General features: G+C 36.5%; 1 protein-coding gene across 3 annotated transcripts in view; it reads right to left on the bottom strand.

The window, feature by feature from the left end:
- The window catches only part of ARHGAP24 (Rho GTPase activating protein 24), a 332,868-nt gene that overhangs the window by 96,977 nt on the left and 209,985 nt on the right, over positions 1-25,906 (bottom strand). The window contains exon 1 of one of the 3 annotated variants that reach the window (XM_012647251.1): positions 14,049-14,131. The exons of the other annotated variants lie outside the window; for them this stretch is intronic. The gene's annotated coding sequence lies outside the window, so the exon portion shown is untranslated. Of the gene's footprint in view, positions 1-14,048; positions 14,132-25,906 lie in introns of those variants that run through there. 3 annotated transcript variants of the gene reach the window in all.

Raw genomic sequence — 25,906 nt, 5'->3', positions numbered from 1 at the left:
TGGCAGACTCAGGATTTGAATCCAGACATTCTGGTTCCAGAGCCTGCCCTCTAAACTCATAGAAATGAAAGAGAGAGCTCAGCTCACACATACAGTAAACGCAGGTCTTAAACACCCATCTACGTTCCACTGCACTCGTCCGAGGGGTCAGGGTGGTGGCATGGGATATATCACTGAACACCAGATGATATTAGTTATGCAGTTATTTCAAAAGAGAAACCCTGAAATTTTCTCTAAAGGAGTAAATATATTAATACATCCCCTTTTCTATCATTCAAGTACAACACATACAAAATACGAGTTCAACAGGCAACATCTTTTTTGTTATATCTAAAATACTCAACAATTTAGGAGGTATATTTCTTCTCTTTTGGTATCTTTTACCTAAGGGGAATGTGCCTGGTAAACACGCTCCTGTGTGAATGTGAATGCTTAGAACAGCGCCTGGTAGGTACAGAGACCTGCATTATTTATTTTTGTTGTTATTATTTTAATTTTCAAAACTACTTGCTTAATTGACACTTCTCAGATCAATTTTATAGACTACCAGTAAGCATTCTGCTAATGCCTAGCCCTGCTGAATAATGTTCCCTGAATGTGTTTTGTATACAGGTGCCCTTGGGTGAGGCAAGAAGAATGAATTCTCACCACCATTCCAACCAGACAAAATTGGATTCCACCTGCTTTATGTACATTGGACCTCTTTGTCCAATTGCACTTGAAGAAAAGGTTCTACTAAAAACAAACAAAAATGAATAAACAAGCAAAACTATTGCTATAGTAAAAGGCAATGATAATGCTAACAATACCTAATACATACATGGGCTTACACACGCCAGGAACTATTCTGAGTAATTTCTCACTATAACCCTATGAGGTAAGTTCTATTTTTCCCATTTCACAGATGAGAAAACTGAAGAGGTTAAATGACTTATCCAAGGGCTGAGTAGAGAGTCGAGCTGGAACCAGAACCAAGACAGTCTAGCTCTTAAATCTGGGCTCTTAAACACTATGCTCTGCAGCTTCTGAATAGTAAAGTTCCTCTTAACACATTTCATATAATTTTCAGTCACTATCCTTGAGATCTAAATTTGAATCAGAATTATCAATTTAAGCTTTCTTGCCTAACAATATGACCTGAAAGCCATATGCCCCATAAGTAAAAAAAATATATAATTATAAAAAGAGATTCTGAAAAAGTATAAATGCAGGTGAATGGAAACAGCCTCCTGAACAGTTATTCCAGATCCCATTCACAAAATAACAATAGGATAATAGCTAAGTCTGAAATTAACTGAGGTAAGTAAAAGAAAATAGCATTCTTTGTGGTTTCTCTACTAGGTATTATGGTAGCTACTTTAATGTCTCCATTTATATGGTCTTTGTATCACTTTAGTGACCAAATCCAAATAGAAGAGACTAAAATCAGACATCTAAAATTATCAGCGGTTTTACATTTTATAAATTGACAAATGCTGTCTAATTGCATAATTGATATATCTCTTTATCTGCTTGCACCCTTCATCCATGGGATTTTGTAACACAGATGATCTCACGTAGATCAGGTGACAACTTCAAGACAACTGAAGGGCCATTACCAACAAGCTGTGTCATAATTCTAAGTAAAATTAATTCAATTTTGATTTATAAAAGTTCTAGTTCAACAGCGTCGATCCATCAAAGGTAGGGGCTTTATCTCTGAAAGTATTCACACTTCATGAGCTTCCTTTTAATATACAGAGCCTAAGCTATCCAGGCCAATCCTGCTAAATGTCCGAAACCTTGGATCTACAGCAGTTATGAGTGAGAAGCAAATCATACGGAAACATAATACGGAATGGGAAATGGCAGCTGTGGGGTGGGACAGGCCTACTACAAAGCTCTGCACACAGGGCCACGTGGTTCATCAGACCCCGCGTGGCTCCCGGGCCCAAGTGTTCATTCGAAAACTTATCCTGTCTTCGTAGCTTTTATTTACACAAGCTCAGTGCTGAAGGGCAGGATTTGAAATGCGGTTTAAAAAAAAAATGATTCCTTATATCCCTTGGGTAACTGTGAACTTGGCACTCTTAATTAATTTTTTTTAAATTAAAGTTTACTTAAGTTTATTCTATCATTTTTTTTTGCTTCTTTGTTTTGTTCTGTCCTCTCCGACCAAATTCAGACCACTGAGTTTTTTAAGAGAAGCACTTTGTAGCTTCTAAGTTAACTCCAGTTAAAAGTGGATGTGTTGCATCTGTTTGATCGAAAGAATGAAATCATTTTATTCTGAAAAATGTCAGAATTATGAGGAGACATATGGAGGTGTAAGGCTTTATCCACAGTGATAACGAAGTTCTATGTGAACATAAACACCGTTGTCAGGGATTCAAGTTTGGGTAAACAGTGTTGATAAAAGGTCAGAATATGGAGCATTAAAAAGTCTCTATCCTCTGATATCCAAATTTTAATCAATATATACACTTTCCTCTTTGAGAAAGGTACTTTGAAGCAAGGAGAGGAAGAGCAGAAGACAACCAAGGTGGGTCTCCATGTGACTAAGGAAGCGAGCATGTGTTTGGCGGGGCTAGGTGAGGGGGAGGTGAGGAGTTAGTGGGGAGGAAGGATGTGGAAATCATTTCATGTGGTTTATATCTGAAAGGAAATGCGCCTCCAACGTGTCACTTAAGGAAGGACGCAATTTCAGAAACAAGCGGGGTGGAATGGCACATCTGCAGTAATAATTGTCTGTGCAATAAAAGAGATTTTAAAAACACATTTTAAAGTAGTTATTTTGGCCTTTTAAAGATATATTTGGAATGATTACATGTCTCTCTTGAGAGGCAGTATCCACAGTGGTCATGCATACAGGTTCTGGAAGCAGATTTGAAATCTGACTCTGCTTGATGTTGCAATTCATTTAATCTCTCTCTTTTAACTTCCTCATCTGTGCAATCTCCTCATGTCATTTATAGCATTGTTGTGAGAATTAAAAGTGGTTAAGTCTATAAAGTACTTAGGAGAGTGGCTGGCGCATAGTACGAGTACTTGTTCACTATTCTTTCTAGACAATATATGAACCAATAAAGAATGTGAACAAAAAGGAGGATGAAGACAGTTCAATGATGCTGCTAGCGTTAGAGTAGGAGACTAAGAGACAGGGCTCAGACTGGATGCAGGGGCTTGAAGATCAGGTGCAGGTGTTAAAATAACTCCTAAGCAGAAGCCTAACTAGAGGGGCTGATAACCGCAGGCAAGAACCAGCTTCCACCAGCTTGTGAGCTATCTCTGCCCCATATGTGAACTTTGGCTAATTATAGTATCATTTACATTGTGGCTGTAAAACTTCTCTGCCCTTGAAATCACGATGACAGTTCTGAGACAATCATATAAAGTATCAAAATGGGAGGGAACCCAATTCTACAAATTACTACCCAAATTCTTAGTAAAAGCCAACCCCTTGGCCTTGAATATTCCTCCCCTTAATTAGCAAAATTACGAAAGATCTAAAACCACTTCCTCCCAGTATGGCAACTCTTTTTCAAGCCTGCTCACTCTCTTTTCTGAGAGTGTAATTTTGCTCTCAAGAAAAAGCTGTTGCTCGTTTGGCTTATGTGGTGCATCCTGAAGTTCTTTTCTTACTGATCACCAAGAACCTAAGAAAATCCTCCACTCGAACACAGTAACACTAGTACATTTTCGAAGCATGCTGTTACTACTTAGTATATAGATAAAGCCAGCAGATCAGAAATACAATGCTTATCTAGGAACCTAAATCAAGTATCAGTCTTGGGTGAAAATGGTACAAACATTATCAAGAGTTCTCTAATTTTCAGTTACAAAGGTTCATTCCCACGCAGGGAAATGCACATGCAAGGTTATCCACAACATGGCAGTTTTTATGGAATCGAAACACGGCCCATGTGGTACACTTGTTGATGCTCTGGATTTTAAGGAAGCAGACTCCTCCAGAGCAAATTTTACTTCTGTGAATAATCATGTGTCACTTCAAGTCCCTGTCCCCATGAGAACGGTGACCTCAGAGTTCTCTTGGGAAGCTGCATTTGTTCCCCTGCTATTATAAGCATCTGCCCAAGATGACATTAGGACAAAGCTTAATTCTTCCTTTTTTACTTTAAAGTTTTCTCTTCCCATTTGCCTTCATGTAACGTAGATCCCATAACCACAACTTCTGGATCAATTATGTTTTTAGGGAAGCACGAAGACAGGAAAGGCAGAAGTGAAGCAAGAGTTCACCACATGTTTTCAATCACTTAAAAACGGTGTTATACACTCAAATGCCTTTTCCCCATTACTGGGGGAATGTTTTTTCCTTGACGAGCCTTATTTTACAATTAAATTGTATGATTCAGTTAGCTAGGTTGACTCAAATTGTAGACCAGCTTGGGAGAAAAGAAACAACTTACACAGGCAAAGCCAAGTGTAGGAAAAAAGAATGTGAGCCATCTCTGCCACCTATAATGATCTCCTGAGAGATAATCTACAGAAGGAGGAATAAATGGTCCTTGAACCTTAATTCCTAAAACTACCTCCAGAGATCAGTATTACCTCATGAATAAATGTGTCATAGCTGTGCCAGAATAATGGCCCATCCTTGCTGTGTACACATATTTATGGGGTCCCTGCACACAGGTCTTTTTTGTTCCCCATCTTGGCATTTGAGAATGGGCTTCCCCTCTAAGAGTTAGAACAGCTCTTCTCAGATTTTAATGTAAAAAACCCCTAAGGATTTAGGTAAAAATACAGATTTGATTCAGCAGTCTAGGATGGGCTTGAGAGCCTGCCTTCCTGACCAGCTCTGACGCCATATTGCTGCTGCTGATTCATTGACCACACTGTGACTAGCATGGAGGTCGTAAAGCAGCCAGTCCTGTTCCTGAATTTCCCTTGGTTCTCTCGTTACTATCGTTTCTTCTGAGTCAACGTTATGCATTGAATTGTGTCCCGAAGAAAGATATGTTGAAGTCTTACATCCAGTACCTCAGAATGTGGCCTTATTTGAAAATAGGGTCTTTATAGAGGTAGTTAAGTTAAAGGAGGTAAATAAGGTGGTCTCTAATCCAATATGACTGGTGTCCTTATAAAAAGAGGAAATTTAGACACAGAAATAGATATGCACGGAGGGAAGATGATAGTAAGAGACACGTGAAGACAGCCATTTACAGATAAGGAACTTCTGAGTCTATCCGAAGCCAGGAGAGAGACCTGGCACAGATCCTTCCCTAACGCCTTCAGAGGCAGCGTCAATCCACCAACATCTTAATTTTAAAATTCTGGCTTTTGGAAAGGTGAGGCAGTAAATTTCCACCCATGTGTGTGGAACATAGTTACAACAGCCTTAGGAAAGTAATACAGATACTATATTAAGGATCTTTCCCTGACACTTCATTCTCCTACTCTCCGGCACATACTGAAATTTTTGGTGCACCGTTAAACTTAGTACAAGGTGAGGAACACAAAGATAAAATCCCATATACAGTTAAAGTAACAACACAAAGGTGTAGGTCATGTTTTTCAGGTTTGCCTAAGACTAAAGCTTGGGTTGATCCTATTGTCATTGCAGGTGTCAATAATGACATTGCCAATGCTGCCAAATTTGAATTCCGTAATTTATACAAAACTGTTCTTGTCTACAAATCCTCATTTAATTCTGTCTCTTCACACTCTTTGCAATTCCTTAGCAGCCCTACCAATTGCTTTTCTTTTTAGAAACATTTTCTACAATGAAGGAAAGCCTTTTTTTTAAAAAAAAAAACACATTATAAGAATTATTAAGTTTGCAATGAATATAAGTAAAGAAAAACCCACACAGATTTACATGTGAGAGTGTAGGCAAGAATAAGTTACGCTAATTTCACTCACTAGCTAAGTGATGGGTCCCTACAAATCAGAATCACAGCAAACATGATTCAAATACACTCCTCAGAAAAATGACAGATTACTTACAAGGTATTTGCTTTCACTTTAAAAGAGTAAAATACATGCTTATGAGGTCCATGAAAGTCAAGGTGTTAAGTTTTTGATTTTGATACTTGGCTATTACACTCCCTCTGAATAGGGTTCATCCTATTTTTTACACTCTCAGTTTTATTAGCTGGAGAAGCACTTTCTTGGGAGTGTTTGGAAAGTGTAGATGTGTTTGGGTTTTGAAATAAATGGAGTTATTGACATTGTATGGCAAGGTTTGGGGAAACGAATTATCTTGCAAAACAAAGGACTATAAATATTTGTCGCTTACCAAATACCAAAAGCTACTCTATGTTGAGGGCCTCATTTTATCATGACATTTCTTTAAGATTAATGGTCTTTCCAGTTTGGACTCTCCATTCACCCTTTGACTTCTACTGGAAACTGACCTTACAGAGCTCCTTCTCTCTGAGTTGACAGGTGTGTCATTTCCTTTGATTGTACAATGAACACTGATTTCTCACTTGCTTTTCTTTACGGACAGTGATAAAGAACACATGGTATAATCAACATACCTGTTCTTCTTGGTTCATTGTCTCATTTGGGGGTGGGGAAGAGAGTTGAGTATTATAGATAAATCTAACCAACACAATGTACTTCAGATAGGAAATCTTGGAGGCGTTTTAAATATTCTTTAAATATTCTTCTATGCAATCTTCCATTTTCTTTCACCGTTATGGTTACCATCTCATTCTTTCCCCCATATATTCATTTATCACACATAAATAAACATCTGCTATGAGTAAGATATTGTGTTAGGACCCATGGAAGGGGCCTCCCATTTTGTGTATCACACACAAGGACAATGCGATCTCCATTTTGTGATAGTCAAATTTACCCTATTTTCCTCCTGTTTGTTTTTTTCTCATTCTAATAACTTTCCCCCAATTTTTCCTCAAGCTAGGAAAAAAAAAAGTCACTCCTGGCTGGGCGCGGTGGCTCACACCTGTAATCCTAGCACTCTGGGAGGCCAAGGCAGGAAGATTGCTTGAGCTCAGGAGTTCAAGACCAGCCAGAGCAAGAGTGAGACCCCCGTCTCCAATAAAAATAGAGAAAATTAGCCAGGAGTGGTGGTGCACACCTGCAGACCGAGCTACTTGGGAGGCTGAAGCAGGAGGATCACTTGAGCCCAGAAGTTAGAGGTTGCAGTGAACTATGATGACACCACTGCACTCTAGCCAGGGCGACAGAGCAAGACTCCATCTCTAAATAAATAAATAAAAATTAAAAAAAATTTTTAAAACTCACTCCACAAAATCATTGTAATCCTATTTGCTAAAATATCTCCATTCACAGATTAGATTTTTATTATTTCTTCTACTATAGACAAATCCATATGCACATATTTTATCACTTAAACCTCACGATATTATGCTAATTTACACATGTGAAAACTGAGGCTTAAAAAGGTTAAAATAACTTTCTCGTAGACAAACAACTTGTTCATGGATTTTAAAACAGGTCTAGCTGATCTGATATCTTACGTTCTAAAAATAATATAAAATATTTCTGATAGTTAAAATCACTTTTGTGTGACTTCTAGTGAACTTTAAATACACCACTTAAAAAGTTAGCCTAGACACATTTGGCCTTGATTCTCAACCTCTTCACTAAATTAATCATGACTATTTTAGAACACTGATTGTACTTTCCAAGTTTCCATTAATAATAAATTTTAAAAGTTTAAAAACTTTCTGGGTTTCTTAGCTATTACAGAGTCACAGAGCAGAAATTCCAAATATAACTGGGTAGTCCTCTGTGATTTTTCAATGCCTGCAGCCTTTTGAAGTTCTGCGGATTGGCCTTAATCTGTTGCTAGGAACACTGCACATTGCTCTAAACAGCCTGCCAGTCTGAGGAACTTAGCGTGAATGACATAAGTGTTTCTTTTATCTAGGTCAGAGGATGGTGTGAAAAGGTAAGGGAGGTCATGGGAGGTGAGGAATTCCAGGATAAAGAAATTAACTGGAGGAACAGGAAGTGAAAAAGAAAAAAGAATTTATAGACCCTAGAGACAACCTTTCCAACTGAAGCCCTCTTGCTCTCCACTGAGCACACACCCCCAGACAGCTTCTGGAATCAGTTCAGTCTAGTCTGCTAGCAGATCCAAAGGGCCAGCACACACGTGACAGTGAGTCATTCCATTGTCACACCAGTGGAAATTGCAGATACCACAGAGTGATGCCATTTTGAGGCCTCGATCAAATGTCAGATTTTGGAATCAGAAAAGTTAAGAGCAAGATACATTTTTTTCTTAACGCTTGTCTGGCCCCAACATAAAACACAAGCATCAGCTTTGCAATTAAAAAAGAAATTAGTGATTTACATTTATATCTTCTTTGCTTTCCTTCCTTCGAGAAGTTTGGAAGCCTGAAAGAAATAGAGAATGCTGGGGTAGATGGAACAGAGAAAAGCTCAATTTTGACAGCTTCCTTCTGCTGTGGCAACTGCCATGACTGCCAGCACACCAAGTACCCCTCGAGTGGCTGGAGGCCATTTCCATCCTTGCTCATGGCTGCTTAGTGACATGGTAGGTATAGCATCTACCTGTGCAAGTGAGCACACCAAAGCCTTCTACCATGCTGATAGTCATATTTTACATCTAAACCTTCACCTCTTTCAGAATCTATTTTAGTATAAGATATAAACTTTTTTTTCCTAAAGGCCATCTTGTACTAATACTCAATACCTCTTATTGACTTGTTCACTCTTCCCCCACTGTTTTGAAGTTCCACATTTGATTATACACAAAATTCCAGTGGGGAATTTTAATAACTGCAATGGAGAAACTAAATAGGGAGATTTTAAAAAAATCCAGTTCCATTGAAACACCATATATATACTCTCTCCTTTCTTAAATGTTTAAAAAATGGAAAGAAGAAATATTAATACAAGGGAAAAAGCCATGTTTTGAGTCTCTCCTTAGATTACACACTGTTTTCAGGAGATGTTAATCTATTCTCCTTTTTAATTTAATTATCCTAGTCAACCGTTTAAAAGTTCTTTGATACCTGTGTACATTGTTGCTTACTGGAGAAGTAGGGCCATTATGAATGGCAATTTTGCCAGTTCAGCCGAAAACTGAATTGCTACTCCAAATTATCTATGTCCTTTGCTATATTTTATGTTTGCCTATAAAGGCATGGCTGGTAATGAATGCTTTTAAGTGATAGGAGATTCAGCTTTTGTTTGAGCAAAATAATCCACATATTTTACTATTATTTTCTGAATTTATTTATTATGAATATCAGACTGAAAATAAACTAAAGGCTCTAAGGGAACTTGTAGAAAATTCTGCCAGTAAGTTTGGTTGACTTATTCATTTATTTGTTCATTTAACAATTATTTATTGAGTAACTGTAATGTACCTGAAGATGATTTCAACCAAAGGTGAATGGTGTACCTGCCAAAAGATAATTTCTTTAATAATTCTAACCTAATTTAGGGTTTTACTAGAATCCTAATGTGGAAGCACCTATTGTTAGTCTCTAAATCAAACAATACATAGCTGTATGGGGCAAGTATTAGTAAATGTACCAAATTCATTCAGTAAAAAGGATTCCTTTCTTTCCAACTCTATTTTTTGTTTGTTTGTTTGTTTTAAGTATTGAATTTAGAAAACCAAAACAAATTTTAAAAAAAGCTCCCTGGAGTTACTGAGAGGTATCTGAACAGAAGCAAGACGTTTGGTGTCAAGACAGTGTTACCTATAACGGACTAACCAGATGAACACCACACTTGTCAGAATGACTCTAAGTAATCTACTCCTGTTTCGGTGTGTTAATCTGTATTCATCATGCCTTTTCATTTTCTATATTTCTGACACTTTGACATCTGGAGCCTTGAGACCTTGGCCAGACCGCCATCCCAGGGCTAGCCAATACCTAGAGATAGTAAATGACTCACTTGGGAGTGTACCTTTCACATGCAAACCAACCAGCCCAGAGCACATTTCCCAGCCACCTCCCCCTATCAGGCTTCCACACCCTGGGCCACTATCCATCTGTCCTAGTTACCTCGAGGCCAAGTACTGAACAACTAGGGACAGCCCCTATACCCCACTGAAATCATACAAACTAGCCAATCTTGAGTCTACTTAATCTGCCTTGTGGTTCCTTCCTGTGGAGACCACAGAAGGCTCTAGCTCATGTTTTCCTTTGGCTCCTCTGCCTCCTGATGGACCCCAGTGCTTCCCTGCACGGCCCCTGAACAGTGTGGCCTGTCCCTGTCCTCTTGGGAACTTGGGAGTGACTGTCTTTTCAATGGCAATCTCTCCTGATCCATTGGCCTCACCACACCTGAACAGTAATAAAACCTACATTTTAAAATATAGTTCTTATATGAACTTCTACAGAAAAGGAGACACTTCTTGCTAGCTACACAATTATCCCTCTGAACACATTGGTGTGTTCTGATAAAACTTACCAAATAAAATCCCATTCTATAAAAGAGTAAAAGTTGGAGAAGGGACAGCCTACAATTTGTTTTATAGTTTATAATCAAAATATTGAAAGCATGCTGATCTTTAACATATTCCATTATAAGAGAGCATATAAAAATCTTGTTTTATCAATTTTAATATATTGGAGCAGAATTCCTGGAAATTCCCTTAAGGTCCAATATGCCTATCACAGGAAACTTTGTGATAATTTCCTCTTGATGGTCCCTTGCCCATCAGAAATATCTGGAAGTTGTAACAACATTTTCATAATGATTATTTGAAATACATATTGATGACAATTTGGGGGCTAGTGAAATGGAAAGAGTTTATATTTAATTGGTTATTAGTATTTTTTAAAAGTTATTTGTTATGTATGGTGACGAGTAGCTATTAAGGGGAACCTGGGTAGATGGTGGGAACAGGTTTGAAGCCTGCCCTAGTAGAAATAACTTAAATGTTTAAGAAACAAGAATCATATTGATTGTAACAATATATATTTGAGATAATAACTTTGGTGGGTACCTCCTGTGGTAGCCAAGGGCGACAGCAGTCAGGATCTAGGGCAATCTTTTAGCGACCAGACTCTATCCATTCTATTTCCTTAGAAGACACACTGGATTAGAGATAAATTAGCAGACTTGCAGGAAACGGTTATAGTCCCTGTCTCCAGTGGAGAATCACCTGCAGCCATCTGCTCCCATTCCAGTGACCAAGTCTCTGCAGCCCACGGGGCCACTAAGGAGCCCAGTGTCTGTCAGAACACTGTGTGGCCTCGGGGGACATCTACCAGAGGAACAATCGTATCACACACCCTGCCTTCCATGTTCCTTCTCTCCAAACAACCTAGCCCTATTTTAAAGAATCTAGAAGTAATAGCTAAAAGTTGTGTGAATGTTCCTTACTTTATCTGAATCTATACTACTTTGGGAAGTCTTAGTAGGCAAAATAGAACTTAGTGGCTAAGGGAAAGAGACACAAAAACTATTGATAATGCTTTAAGCCACCCCCACAGACTACAAATCATATTTAATCTTGGTTTACCGAAACTCTTTGTAAAAGTCTACCTATGTCAGTATGTGTAAACAGTTGTTGATGTAGGTTTCCAAGCCTAGCTACAGAGTAGATGGGTGAAAAACGTGAATAGCAGAGATTCTAGGCACACTGGACAGTCATTGCATGCCTGGCAACCATTTATCCCATTCTTTCCTGCTAAATACCCCATTTTTCTGCTCAGATGGTGGGCAGTAATCTCTTGATCTCAGGGGAGGTAGGTCTTTCCCCAGTCCCAAAAGATAAATCCTAGCTGCTTTCTTGACCAAGGCATAAAGATTGAGTGTAGGTCAAAACAAAGAAGGTTTAGTAAATTAAGAACTTAGTAAATATAAAGTCTAGAATAAAAGTGTAAGGCTGAAAGAAGGAAGAGAGGCAGCAAGGACACAAAGTGTTAAAAGGTTTAAGCATTTCAGAAAATTAGAGATACTTATCAAATATATAAGTCAAGGCTAATCTTTTCCCCTTAACTAGGAGCACTTAATTGCACAGAAGTTAATGTGTTTGAACAGACTGGCATGTGCTTAGAGGTCAGTCCCTATAATCTCTAAACCTTTCTAAACCTCTTTGCATGTTGCAGTAAGCTAGTTATCTAAAGAATAAACACAGACACTATTCAAGGCTTTTCCTCACTGTTTACATTGATTATGGTTCATCAAATAGACCAACTTTCTAGTCTTTTTGCATGGAAGATGACCATGGGTACACATGGCACCCCATTTGAACATACTGGACTATAATCATCATAGAGATACGAATATTCCTGTGTTTGTCAAACAGTGATAGGAGGCTCCTGTGTATCTTTTCGGTCATGGTGATAAAGTCATGTTAAACACTTCTAAAGAAGTAGTCCAATTTTAGACCACAGCAGAATAGACAATTCAGTACACTTCCCATATGGAAATGCCAATCATCAATCCTTTGTATACGTCAAGTTCCACATCTTTGAAATGAAACTATTGTTCTTAACTTACAAAGAAAGCATGACAATGTTAGTCTCAGGTGTTTTCTGCTCACCATTCCGCAGTTTTCTCACAGAGTCTGAGAGCAAGAAACCATGAAGAGAGTGTACTAGGAACGTACTAGTTAATATGTATGTAGAAAGAGGTGACATTCTAGTTTAGAGTATTAGAATCTTCTTTCTACACTGACATAATTCAAGAGGGGGACAGATAATTTTGATATTGTATGTTACTTGTTAATTGTTCTGAATAATTTTAATGTTCACTAAGTTTTAATAAAACTTATTCTACTTTATTAGTTTTCAAAGTCTACTGAAATGGAGACCAATTTCAAATAAAATTTTAAAATTTACTTTTTTCTTCTAATTTTATAAATCTCAGCAACAAAATTCAACTTGAGTAAGACATACAAGTACATTCCACAGGTTGACAAGCTATTTTATAAAGAACTTTCGTTCTTGACTTCATTTCTGCTGACTCTGAATTTCCTTAAGTATGCTGTTATTCTTTCATTAGACAAAAATTTGAGCAGTTGGAGTACTGTTTGGTATTTCTTCATAATTATTCCTCATTTTAATGCATTATCTTTTTCTTCATTTTTACATTTGATAGATATTCTAACTTTTTCTTATCCTACTTATACAATACCAAATTCCCATACTTTCCCCTTTTTTAGAATATGTGTTTCATAAATACAAATCTCCTGTGTATCTATTTAGATACAACAGAACAATGTAAATATTATTTATATCTTTATATACTTAATGAGTCCACTTAAGGAGCTTGCATAAAAAATTGGTTCATGATTAAGGCCTGTCTGTTTACCCAGGAGCATGGTTTTGATTCCAATCGTACATACTCACAGCGTGTACGGCTCGGGGCTCCCACACACTTTCACAAGCTTACCCCATAGTTGTATTGTCTTTGTGTACACAGAATGTGAAGTTACAAAACTCAAATATGCTGATAACAAAAGCTTTATGGATTGATTAAATTAAGTATAAATACATAAAAAGATAGCAAGTATTATTTTGTTTTCTTTTGGTTCTCAAACAGATTTTTAAAAATCACACATACACATACACACATCTCTCTCTCACACACACAAATGGCCAAGCAGAAGTTTTCATTTTGACAAGCAAATACACAGAAAACTCCCACTATTTTTATCATCAAATCAGACCCCACGGCATTCTACTCTCTCGAAGGTTTCAGCCACTAAAATGTGGATGAAGCAAAGACTACACCAAAGCAAGTATTCAGAAAAAAATAGCAATTTAGATTTATACCCGAAGCAGTTTTCATACGTCTTCATATTAGCACTGAAATTCTACATACAAGCAGCTATATCATTTGGCAGCAGCAATTAATGAAAGAACGCAAGAGAGCAGCACTAGAATGATCGAATTTCAGAGTGGAAGAACAGCACTGTGTCCAATCTGTTGCCACAATTTGGACAGCGTGGAGAGCTGAATGGATCATGACAGAGAGCAGGAAATAAATAAAACCACACATAGCCTAGGTCCTGAATTTGCGGTGATATAAATACATCCAGATTAGCAAACACAATCAACAGCAATACCTGGCAGTTTGTCTCCAAATTAAGGAAAAAAGCACCCAGCTCTCACCTTGCACAAACACACACTTCAGTGGTCAGTGACAAATGCAGGCTGCACTTGCAGGCTGGGAGACAGAGCAGCTGCTCTGTCCTGAGCCGCTTAAAGCACAGTCAAGCCGACTCAGGTCCCACTGTGTTTGCTCACTGCAGTTTCTCCCATGACTCCATCACCCAGGAATGGAAACTCCCAGCTCGCTCCCCAGCACCAGTGGGCTCTCCAGCTACTGAGCTCAGGTGAAAACGGGAAGCCCTGCAAGGTCACTCCAAGGGGACCACAAGCAAAAAGAGCATGTGGGGAAGAGGAGGGGCTGTCACAGAAAGACCCTAAACTCCAGACACCTTGCCTTTCAAGAGATTCTGAGCTCCATAAATCAGAGCTGGGATAATAAGAGATCAGAGAAGCAGTAAATCTGAGAATCTTAAATGCCACCAAGCCAATCAGCCAACCTGGGGCATTCTCTCTTGTTGTCTCTCTCATTCTCTCTCTCTCTCTCTCTCTCACACACACACACACACACACGCGAGCAGACTTCAATGCAGCTATTCTAATTGCCCAGACATCCTTCTCAAGCCAAAAAGTTTTTGCTTATCTTTTCCAGGTAACAGGCCTTAAAGAAGAGTCTTAGAAAATAAAAGCATTTGCCAAAATCAAAATGATTTTTTTAAGAGCAAAATGATTTCTGGTCCATAAACGAACTCATATTAATAAAGTCTTGTGTTTTGCTGTCTGTACTGGAATTGTGCAGACAACTCCCATATTACAAAAAAAATAGTAAAGACCTATTTATTTCACAGGTGACTGACAGAATCAATTACAATTTCTCATAAAAATTCCTACCATCTTTTTCAAGATTAGTCTTGGCTTAAGCACATTTTAATGTTGGGGGTCTTCAAAAAGGCGTTTCTTGCCTAAAATATAATCACTTTGCATGTATATATTATAGACAGATACAAACATGTTCGTAAATGTTTCCCTGAAGATTCTATCCATTTTTATTTCTCATATTTTGATGCCCTTCTCACAAGTGGATAAAGAATAATTTTTAAGATTGTAAGTATCTTATGAAACATTTTTTTCTTAGTTGTATATTTTTTTCTTACAGGCAAATAATTATATACTGAATTTTAGATTGATTACATGAACAAGAAATTAGTCTTACCCTTTAGACACTTTTCTTTTCCCTCTGCTCCAACCACCACTGTTCACTAGTGATTTATCTAATCTCCTAGGTATCAGTTTTGTAATGTATAAAACAGGAATTTGTTGCTAGCATCTGCTTTGTCTACTTTCTTGGCTGGTGGCGTGAGGGTGACATAGGACAATGTGTAGGATAAAATCCTTTCTATAGGTAGAGTTCTAGAAAAAATGGACTTGCTGCATTTTTTTCTCCCTGCAATTGCCCTAGTTAGCCCTGGGACTAGTGCATTACTTTCTGTGTTTTCAAGGAGGATTCCTTGAGCTTCAAGGAAAGTACTTGTTCAAGTGGGCTCTAAATAGAGTTCACGATTTTACTGGACTGCTGTCCTCTTTGCGGCAGATCTTGATGGCAGCCACCACATGGCCAGAGTCAGTTAATTGTGAGCAACATGAGCTCTGTCTAGTTTTTGAGGCAGAACTAGACCAGTTAAAACCCTGACAGAAAATGCCCATGTGCGTGGCTGGTCTCGCAGTTCGCTCTGTGCCCTGGTGTTCTCCTGTGTTTGAGGGGGAAGGGGATTAATGAAGGGGAAAGGTTGGGGCTGGAATGCCAAGTTCACTGCTGAGTTAATTCAGTAACAAATGCATCTGGGCATTCATGCTAATTTTCCTACAATTACTTAGGCATCGTCAGGGAGGGGGAGAACAGAGGAGAGAGACAGGTGGAGAACAGGGAAGGGATAAACAATGTAACCACCTGTCTGATGAGACACACAGGACTGGGAACTTTAGGAATATTATCCTAATTAATTCTTGTAATAATCCTATGAGCTAGCCGTTATTATTCTCTGTTCATAGATGAGAATAATTAGCCTGCACACTATCAACTCCGTGGTGGAGTTAGAGTTAGAATCATGGTTTCCATGGCCTAGAGTCCCATATTCAGAGTAAATTAGTTAACTTATTATAACTTTCTCAGAAAGAGAAAGAGAATAATATTTGGTTGTACATAGTGAGACTACGGAAGGCAAGAATACAGATTACCAAGAAAACTTCTTGAGGGTATTTACCAGGCAAGTTAACTTTTATAAAGAGCCCAGAGGGGGAAAAAACAATTTTTGTTAATTGTGCCAATACTTCTTTTTCTTAGTTGGGTCCTGCCTGTTTTCAAATTGAAGAAGCAAGTTCAGAGGTCTTTCTCTATAATAGAATACTACTCTGTTTTTCAACATACACTCCATGCATTATTTTATTGTATTTGCTTAAATTATCAGACCCTCTGGAATGCCCCCAAGGAAGCAAGGCAATCTCTTGACCTTAGATGTAGCAGAAAACTTTTTTCAACTGTAGTTTGGAATTTGGTATAGTGGCCATAATTTCCCATCCCCTAGGCCTGAGGATGATAATAAAATAGCAGGTTCTTTCTACTAATTGTATTGGAAAGCTAGAGGCAAAACCTGAACTGCAGCCCTAAATAGCGTATGTTTCTGTTCTACCCTTGAAGTAAGTGTCAGAAATGTTTAAATTGTATCTGCAATTCCAGTTCCTACCAAATCCTCAATGCAAGGCAAGGTGTTCTTGCCTTCAGTCCCTCTTTCCCATATTTTGGCCATCTTTTTTCAGAGTGTCTCTGTCTGTTTATACCTTGCCTCTGCTTTTAAAACCCCCATCTACAAAATGTGCAAACCTGCCTTCTCATCCTCCCCACATCTACTCTTAGAAAACTATAAATTTGACAATCCTGCCTATAGAATCAATTTGTTATTTGGGGTTTTTTTATTAAAGAGAGAAATAATACCTATTAACACCTGACCCACTAAGGTAATAACAGTCAAAATTAACAGTGGAGAAAAAGAACAAATACAGATACTTTTATCTCAAATTTTTTCAAGTTAAATTCTAAATGAAAAAAAAAAAATCAAAACACTATAGCACTCTATATAACCAATCAATCCACATAAAAGAAGGTGAGAAGCCTTAAAGCTATTTGGTATTTAATGGTTTGCAACTTTAGCTTAGAATATTAATTTTGAAGCTCACTACGACCCGCTTCTTCCAATGGCATCATATTTATCCAAAGAGCATGTTAAAAAAAAAAGTTAATATATTGTGAAGCTTATAGTAACATATATAACACATGGCAAAGTGAAAAAGCTGCTTTCTCATTCTCAAACCCATTTTATTTCTCAACGAAGAGAATCAGAAAACAACCACAGTCAGAATTATTTTTTTTTAAAAAATCAGAAACTATTGCAGTGACATTTCAACAAAATAAAATCTACTAGCAAAGCATTCAATCATTCAGATATCTCAATTCAGAAATAATGAAAATGGAAACAGAATTTTTGCTACTTTCTTCAAACTATTATACTGCCCCAGTAAGGTATTTCGTTTTTCAAATCCTACAGCTAGTATTTGCCTAAGTGTAAATTACCACAGCAGAAAATAAAAGCACATTACTCCCTCCCTTTCGTTGTCTCGGAACTTTCATTTTTTTTCTCTTGGATTTTGAGATCCTGATTTCAGAATCAAATATCGAAAAGAAAATTTTACTGAAGTTTAACAGTATGAAGAAGAAAGTATCCAGAAGAATGGGTCAACATTTGCAATCAGTGAAGACAGTAAATAAAATGTTTTGGTTTTCTGTTTGGTTCTTGCTCCCTTGCCCAATGATGACACCTTCCTGAGGTCCCCTAGTGGTAGAGTTTAATTTCACACAGATATTCATGGAGGTCTGGCCTGAAATCCTTAGAATCTGCACTTAGGATGGAACTGGATTCACGGATGAACAGGAAGGAGTGGTTTCTAATTTGTGAACTAATGATAGCGAGTATTTTTCTAACACATTGTTCCCTGACGCTTCCTTCCATCTGACTCCTTTTCTTAGGTTTTAGAAACCACTCCACGTAATACCTACTAGCCACAGAAAGCAAAACTGTTGAGACACTGAAAATCATTTAGGCAAAAATTGAGGGCAATCTGAGATGTGTAAGCTTTTAGTGTCCTAGCCTTTTTATGTGGATGCTGAAAGACAATCTGCATGGAGTCTCTTAACCTATTCTAGGGAATGTGGTATAAGTATATAGCTAAAACCATGAAACTGAACAATTCCTCAGCAATCATAATTTACTGTATTTTTAAACATCATTTTGTTTTTTGCTGGATGGTAATTTTTCTCTAGGTGAAAAAGATATATCTCTCAATGCCTTTTCTGCTCTTAGATGTGAAGAACAACTGGCCTGGTTTTATTCAAAGCTTTCCTAAATACATTCAATACATTTCAGAAAAAGAAAGAAATAAGACCCTAAAGATTATCCCTTTGTGAACACAGGGGAGGTAATTCCTGGACACTTAAAGCTATTTTAAAATGTACAATCAGGATCATTGGACGTATTTGAAATCTTTGTAAAAATGTAGCCTTGTAGTATAATTGCCTCCTGTTTCCACCAAGTGGATCCTTGAGGGTAAAACCTTCAAAAATTTAGGTGTCAATGCCCCTAGTTCTTAAATGTATATACATCCATGTGCCATAGTACAATAATAATTGAAATGAGAGGACAATATTAGGACTGCTTAGAAAGATATTTATGATATATTACTGAGTAAAGCATATCAGAAAATAGTGGGTGCGATATGGCCTGAATTTTATGGTAAATATTAATAATAATGTATAAAAATCTGAAAAATATGCATTTTAATGTTAACAGTTTTCATCTCTAAGTAGTGAGATCATAGCAATTTTATTGTCTTCTTGATCTTTTTGCATTTTCTAAATGTTCTGCAATGACCATTACTACAATGTAGTGAAAGAAGAAAGAAAGAAAGAAAGAAAGAAAGAAAGAAAGAAAGAAAGAAAGAAAGAAAAGAAAGAAAGAAAGAGAAAGAAAGGAAGGAAGGAAGGAAGGAAGGAAGGAAGGAAGGAAGGAAGAGAAAAAAGAAACAGCACCTCTAGTTAATGACGTGGGGATTAGTTTTGAAGATATATTTTTTGGCAAAGCTAATTTGTCATGCTTATAAATCTCTGCAACTGGAAAATTTCAGTCTTCAGAATGTTATTACCATTACTCTCATCATCTGCATTAAAAATATTCATCAATATACATAACGAAATTCTAGATGCTGTAGTATTATAATATAAAGAAAATATAGAATAGTTTGGGCCTCATTGATTTTTAGATTATAAAAAGGAGATATAGGGAAAATGACAGGAGTGTGTGTGTACGAATGTGTGTGTTTTTAAACTCAAATACGGAGAGACTAGATATGGTGCAAATATAAATAGCATGAGATACATTCACGAATACATGATCATAGTCTTGGGGTAACTGCTTATTTCTAAAAAGGGAATGGAGAACTAACAATGCATACATGATCAAGAAAATTTATTGTCTTCTAAAAAATTATGATGCATTAGCACAGATTTCAGAAAGATTGCTTCCGTAATGGCAACATAAATTTGTCTGGGGGTGAGCAGGGTGCATAGGGGAGAGATCCCATTGTTGTTGTTACTTGAGCCTTACTTGTACTTTTATTTGTGATCCTTATATCTTTCTGGCGTAACCACGAGCCAGCTGGTAGCAAACTCAGGATTATAAGAAAAATAAGCAAACATCAGCATGTTAATTAAATGGCAGATTTAGGCCTTCAATGTAAATATTTCTTGGGAACAGAAGTCTTGAGGACAAAAGTCTTGATCCCAGTTAGCATATGTGAACTCACGCTAAAATTCATTCACCTGCTACTGGTTTGTTTGTTGAAATAACATTTCAGGCATTGGAAAAATAGCAAGAACAAATCCACATCAATTCAGCATTTTACTTTTCAACAGTTAATTCATAGCTATGTGTTTCCTTTTTAAATTGAAATAAATTTTTCTAACATTTATATATGGAGAATAAGCTTCCTTAGCTGGCCATGGCTCTGTTTCAAAGGAACGAGATTTATCTTTCAATGAAAAGTCAACACTATGCTCTTCAGATATTATTGAGCCAGAGGCTGAAAAATATAAAAGTGTGAGTCTCCAATAACTCTCTTAAAGAAAACAGTAAATACTATCATTTATGTTATAGCGTTGGTTTGGTCTGTAACTAAACAAATGCATGTGTTTGCATTATTCCTTCTATTTAACTGGGATAGTGTTATATTTCCAGTTACTTTGGGAAGCTGAATAAAATGTGAATACACTTAAATTTAGTTTTTCTGGAATGAGCTAATATTATTCCACTCTAATAAATCTCATCTTGGTTGATAAATGTAATTGAAAAGCTAAACATTTATGCATTTATATAAAAATAAAAGATTTGCTTTGTAGATTATATTCTATCATGAAAAACGACAATATTTTTTAGTTTAATCCACTCAAGGGAATAATCACATCATGTCTCCTGTTGAAAATTTAGGAATTTACTATGAAGACAAGTTCTATTTAGATTTAAAGATCTTAATATTAAAGAAAATTATATCTATAGCCTCATCATTTATGCAGCAAGTATATCTATCTACACACACATATATATGTGTGTGTGTGTGTATATATATATGTATGTTTTCCAATCTTTGACTATGTGTATCACTTTCTGTGGATATAGTTATAGTGCACATATAAATTTTGTTTTACTATTTCACTTAGAATATTTTATAAGCATTTTTACTTGTATCTCCAAACTTCAAATGAGATATTGTAGAAGACTTTGTAAACTGTAAAATAGATAAATAAAATAATTATATTTGTTATCTTCAATGCCTGTATAGTATTTTTTGAATGAATATGATACAATTTCTTTATACATTTCCCTATTTGGGGGCACAAATTTGATCATTTCCAGTTATTTTTTAGGAAAATTATGCTATTATACTACTAAAAACATTTTTTTCTTCAAATTTCTTTTTCAAAGTCTTAGAACAAATTTATAGAAAAATGGATTACTGGGTTAAAAAGTCTATTCTTATTGGGAACGTTGTCTTTAGGTAGAAAAAACTAGCTACGTTAGTTTTAAAGCATCTCTTCGTGAGATGGAGGATGAGTGTATAAGCACATTTACAATTATTTACAATTATAAATTCTGTTGGATACTTTAATCCCTATAACAATTTTCCATGTGCTACTGGTCCAAATTTGTGCAAATTTTGTTAACTATGCTTATTTTTATCCCTAGGACAGAGACTAACATTTATGCCTATGGAACAATTATTAAACAGATACAATTTGATGCTGATGTTTGCATGAATGACAGTTTCATTTATACATGATGATAAACTCTAAATGATTACCTATATATTCTAATTATTTACTAAAACATATATGTCACCATTTCAAAAAACTCATTATAGTCTATTCAATAAATTCCATGCATGGATCCTTTGAGGGTTTCAAAGTACATCTTCCAATATAAAAAATATTCATTAAAAATTAATACTAGAAGACAACAGTCATTGTTTCCATGCTGCAATTTATAAATCATTTATTCACTGTAAGAAGCATTTTAAAATTATTCACATTTTACATTTTATAGTCTTAAGAGTGACTTTAAAACTGTTATTTTGATACTTGTCACTCACTATGCTCATATTATCCACATTATTTAACCTAGAAAACACAGAATATATTACAACAATGAAAATAAGTTTGTAGTCATATGTAAACTTGCTTTCTTAAGATGAACTTAATTTAACTATGTCAAAGAGCAGTTTTAAGGAATTGTTTTTAAACACAAGGCAAGATTCTAGTTCTATAAGTCTATAATAACACATTATATAAGAAATGAGAATGCTAGTCTATCCTTAAGGATATAAAATCTGCATAGTCAGAACTTCCTTAACACTTATAAAATTTACATACATATATATATATATATCACTTTACTAATCTGTACCATTGCAAATTTTGATAAGGAAAATTGGAGAAATAAGGAAAACCTGAGTACCATCAAGAATCAGCAGAAAATGATAGAAAAAAACACTGGAATGGGAATCAGCTAGTCTCTGCCACTTCCCACCTGGGCAACCCTGGGCAAATCGCCTCCCTCTCTGTTTCAATTTCCTTAACTGTCAAATAGGATTCCAATCAGATACATTGGAAATGACATGTGAACTGAGAATTTAAAGAGTTGTTATTTTATGATAATCTCCACTAAATTTTATGAATTTGGCATTACATTGATTTTTTAAATGAACATCATGACTTTTACTGCCAGGCAATTCTAAATAATAACACAACAGAAAGGCATATGGCCATCAGCTTATACTGATATTTATTCATAAAGCAAAGGATAGAGGAATGATGCATTAAAAATGAATTCACAAGCATTTTCATACAGCTTTTGCAGCTGCACAACTTTTCAAACTGGCTAAATTGTGGTTCTCAAAATATATCTTCTGATAACTACCTCCTTCCACAAGCTCCATGACATTTCCCATTAAAAAAAAAAATCTCTATAGTAGCAAGCAATCTGTTATGAAGAGAGTTGCTGTGACATCTTGCAAGAGAAGGGAAGATGAGGAATAAACAAGTGGGCAGAGGCAATAGTGGGGGCAATAAACATCTCTACTCACAACAGCAAATCAATAAATGTTAACTGGCTGCAGAGAAGAAAGCCAACAGAACAATTTCACTGGGGAGGAAGAACACCCACTGTAGGGAAGAAATTTAAAAGTGGAGCCGCATCCAATGAAAAGATGTATTACCTATGACTAGTTTTCACCTTCTCACCCAAGTTCTGAATGTTTTGGTCAGTAATATTAGAAGCAGAGAGATGCATCTAAAGAGATCAGCTGACACCTAATTGAAGCTCTTTTGATGATAAAACCAATCACTCTCGACTGTGGTCTTGAACATTTCTTTCCTAAAGAAAGATTTGCGTGGTCTCAAGTTAGGCTAAAATGGTAAAGAGAATGAAAAGAACCTATGTGACATCAGAAATTTATGTTTTGACTTTTTCATCATTTTTCTGAAGGGAAAAAAACTAATCATGGACCAACAATTTAGCGAGTATAATTATTTTCATTCTACAGATAAAGAAAAGTAGGCTTATGAAAATTCAATATCACTCTATGACAATATCGATATAATCCAGTAAATGACCAGTACTGTAATGTTTTCTTAGCTCAAGTCTACAGAAAAACGGGGACTTAAATTTTAAAAGTTAAGATGGTGAGAACACCAGTCCCTCCTTCTGTCCTTAACCAATTGGCTCTGAGGTTGGCATCTCTCTGTTTACTAAAAACCTTAACAGAATGTGGGTAATGATTTTCTACCCAAGGCTTACAACAGCTACTTACCTTATATCTGATGAAAGGTGGGAGGAATTGTGTGAATGATTCTGCAACGACCTTTTCTATGACTTCTAGGAAGGCATAGTCTCCAGTTCATATGTAAAGAAGGGCTTGTTTTTTGCTCCTAGATTATTAATCTTCTAAAATCTCCTACCTTCTCTCATCAAAGAAAACATTTTTTTTTTGAAGTTTTACTGAGTTGCTCCTCCTTTTGGGTCTTTTTCTTTCATAATTGAAGCAGATAATTACTACCGCATGGCCATTTAGATGGCAGAACAGGAATGAAAGCTATCATTTAACATCTCAAAACAGGCCTGAGAGAGCTGTTACATCAGGGCCAACTTTAATTCTAGAATCTGGATAATTTCTTTTGGTCTTCATTCTCTCTGATGACTGTTAGGAATGCCATATGAAGACAGAGGAAGAGAAGAGATGGAGTAGAGGTGATACCTTAGAATGTCTGCAAATCCAGCTTTCAGACCACTCCCCCCTGGGACGGGCTAAGGAAGGCTGGCGATTGATAGCATAATTCTTTCTTAATCTGAAGAAACTCAAACAAAATATGTCTGCCCGAGGCAACTTAAGGAGCACCGAAGAGAATAAATGACTGAAGGATTCACAATGAACCAAAAAAAGGTTAGAGTTTCAGAATGATTAGTGCAACTGAAAGGAAGATTATTTATGAAGCAGTCCTGCTGGGAGTTGAAAAGTTAACACCTGCCTAGATATGGAGTTAGAATGGCAAAGTCTAAAAATGCCTAGGACTTAACATTGAGAATATTGCTTTATGTTGATGCCTGCTACACAGTTTTCTTAAAAGGATCACAATGAAATAAAAAGCATATTTTTGGAACTGGGAGAAAAATACAAGAATGCTGGAACATCTGGTCTCTTTCATTATAAGAAGCAACAAGCAACTATGTAAATCTGCCAGAACAAGTAAATAAAAATATGTTTTAGGGTGAGTTAGTAAGGAAAATTTCTTCTACTCCCCAGAAAGGTCAACATTGTGTTTATAAAGGCTTAGGGAGGGGCAAACTGTTTGGGGGAAAGAGGGTAGATAGAGATAAAGAGAAGAGCTTAGAGGGATAGGGAGCATAGTTGCTGACCCCAGGGTCAGAAAACACATCCTTCCAGACTGGGAAGTCATGAAGCTGTGGCAGCTTCCTAGAACAGTGGCTCTCAAAGTACTCCATGGAGATTACAGGACCTGAAGGAGAACAATGGCATGGTGCATCCCTGGAACCAGCCTCTAGGCCCCTGGGCTCTAGGGTTGAACATAGACCCAAAGCCCGAAGTGATCTTGGCACAGAAGCAGCAGAACCATCCACATCGGAACACTAAGTGTCTCGGGCATTAATCGTTTCAGCCTGGTATGGGCTGAAGACCTGAGAATCCTCTCTAGGAAAGTTTAACACAATCCCAATGCCTAGGGTGGAAAAAACAAGACAAGAAGGGACAATAATGGGTAGATTGAATTGTTATTTATTCAACATCCTGGTGACTTGGATTTCAGGGTTCGATTTAAGATAATTAGAAAAACAGTGGAATTGTTTGGCATTGGATCAGTGGTGGAGTGAACATTATACTGTTACAGATACACAGTTTTATAAATACCAAAGGCTTTCTAACTTAAGACACTAGCATTAGTTGGAAACATCTTTGTGACGACATCGGGTACTTTTGATTTGGTTACAAAGGTAAATATAGTTATTTCAGAACAGTATAATATAGGTTTTCTGTTAAGTTAAAAAATGTATCAATTTTTGCTTTTTTCTCTACCATTGAAAAATGCAAGTCTTATTCAGATTGATGTAAACAGAATGGGGAAAAAGCCACATGTAGTAAAAGTTACATATTTTGGGACAATCATAAGCTTTCTGTTAATTACCTAATTTCTGAATTACGTTAGTATTCTCATTTTACAAGTGGAAAATTAAAACTAGAAATTATTCAAGTGAATTTATGAAAATGATAATAATTTAATGAGAGAGCTAGTAAAAGTATTTATTAATTCTTATTTTTGTGCTTGTTTTATCAGATCACAGGGGATCTGATAACATCAGATCACATAATTATAGCAACATTCTCCTTCTAAATTCCTAATCCAATCCCCAATTAAAAAAAAAATCACTGTCACAGGGAACAACTGTTAATACATGTATGAGTATGTCATGACCAGCTGGCACATTAGGACTGTTTCTTAAAGCCTTCTCTGAAATACTTTAGAAGTAAAATATATAACTTTAGACCACGTAATTCATGATTGTCAAATACTATTGCCAAACAATGTATTTTCAGCAATGACCCTGCTATACAAACTAAGCTACAGCAAACTTTAGTGGTAGAAAGCACTGCCTCCTTCTATGAAGCATATGATAGAGTCCCCTAGATGTACCTTCCCTTAGAATCCACTTCAAATACCCCTCCACACACACACACACACCTTAGGCCTTAGA

The sequence above is a fragment of the Propithecus coquereli genome, unplaced genomic scaffold (assembly GCF_000956105.1).
Source record: "Propithecus coquereli isolate 6110/MARCELLA unplaced genomic scaffold, Pcoq_1.0 Scaffold26, whole genome shotgun sequence".
Taxonomy (NCBI): domain Eukaryota; kingdom Metazoa; phylum Chordata; class Mammalia; order Primates; family Indriidae; genus Propithecus; species Propithecus coquereli.
This window is presented reverse-complemented; position numbering and strand designations above follow the sequence as displayed.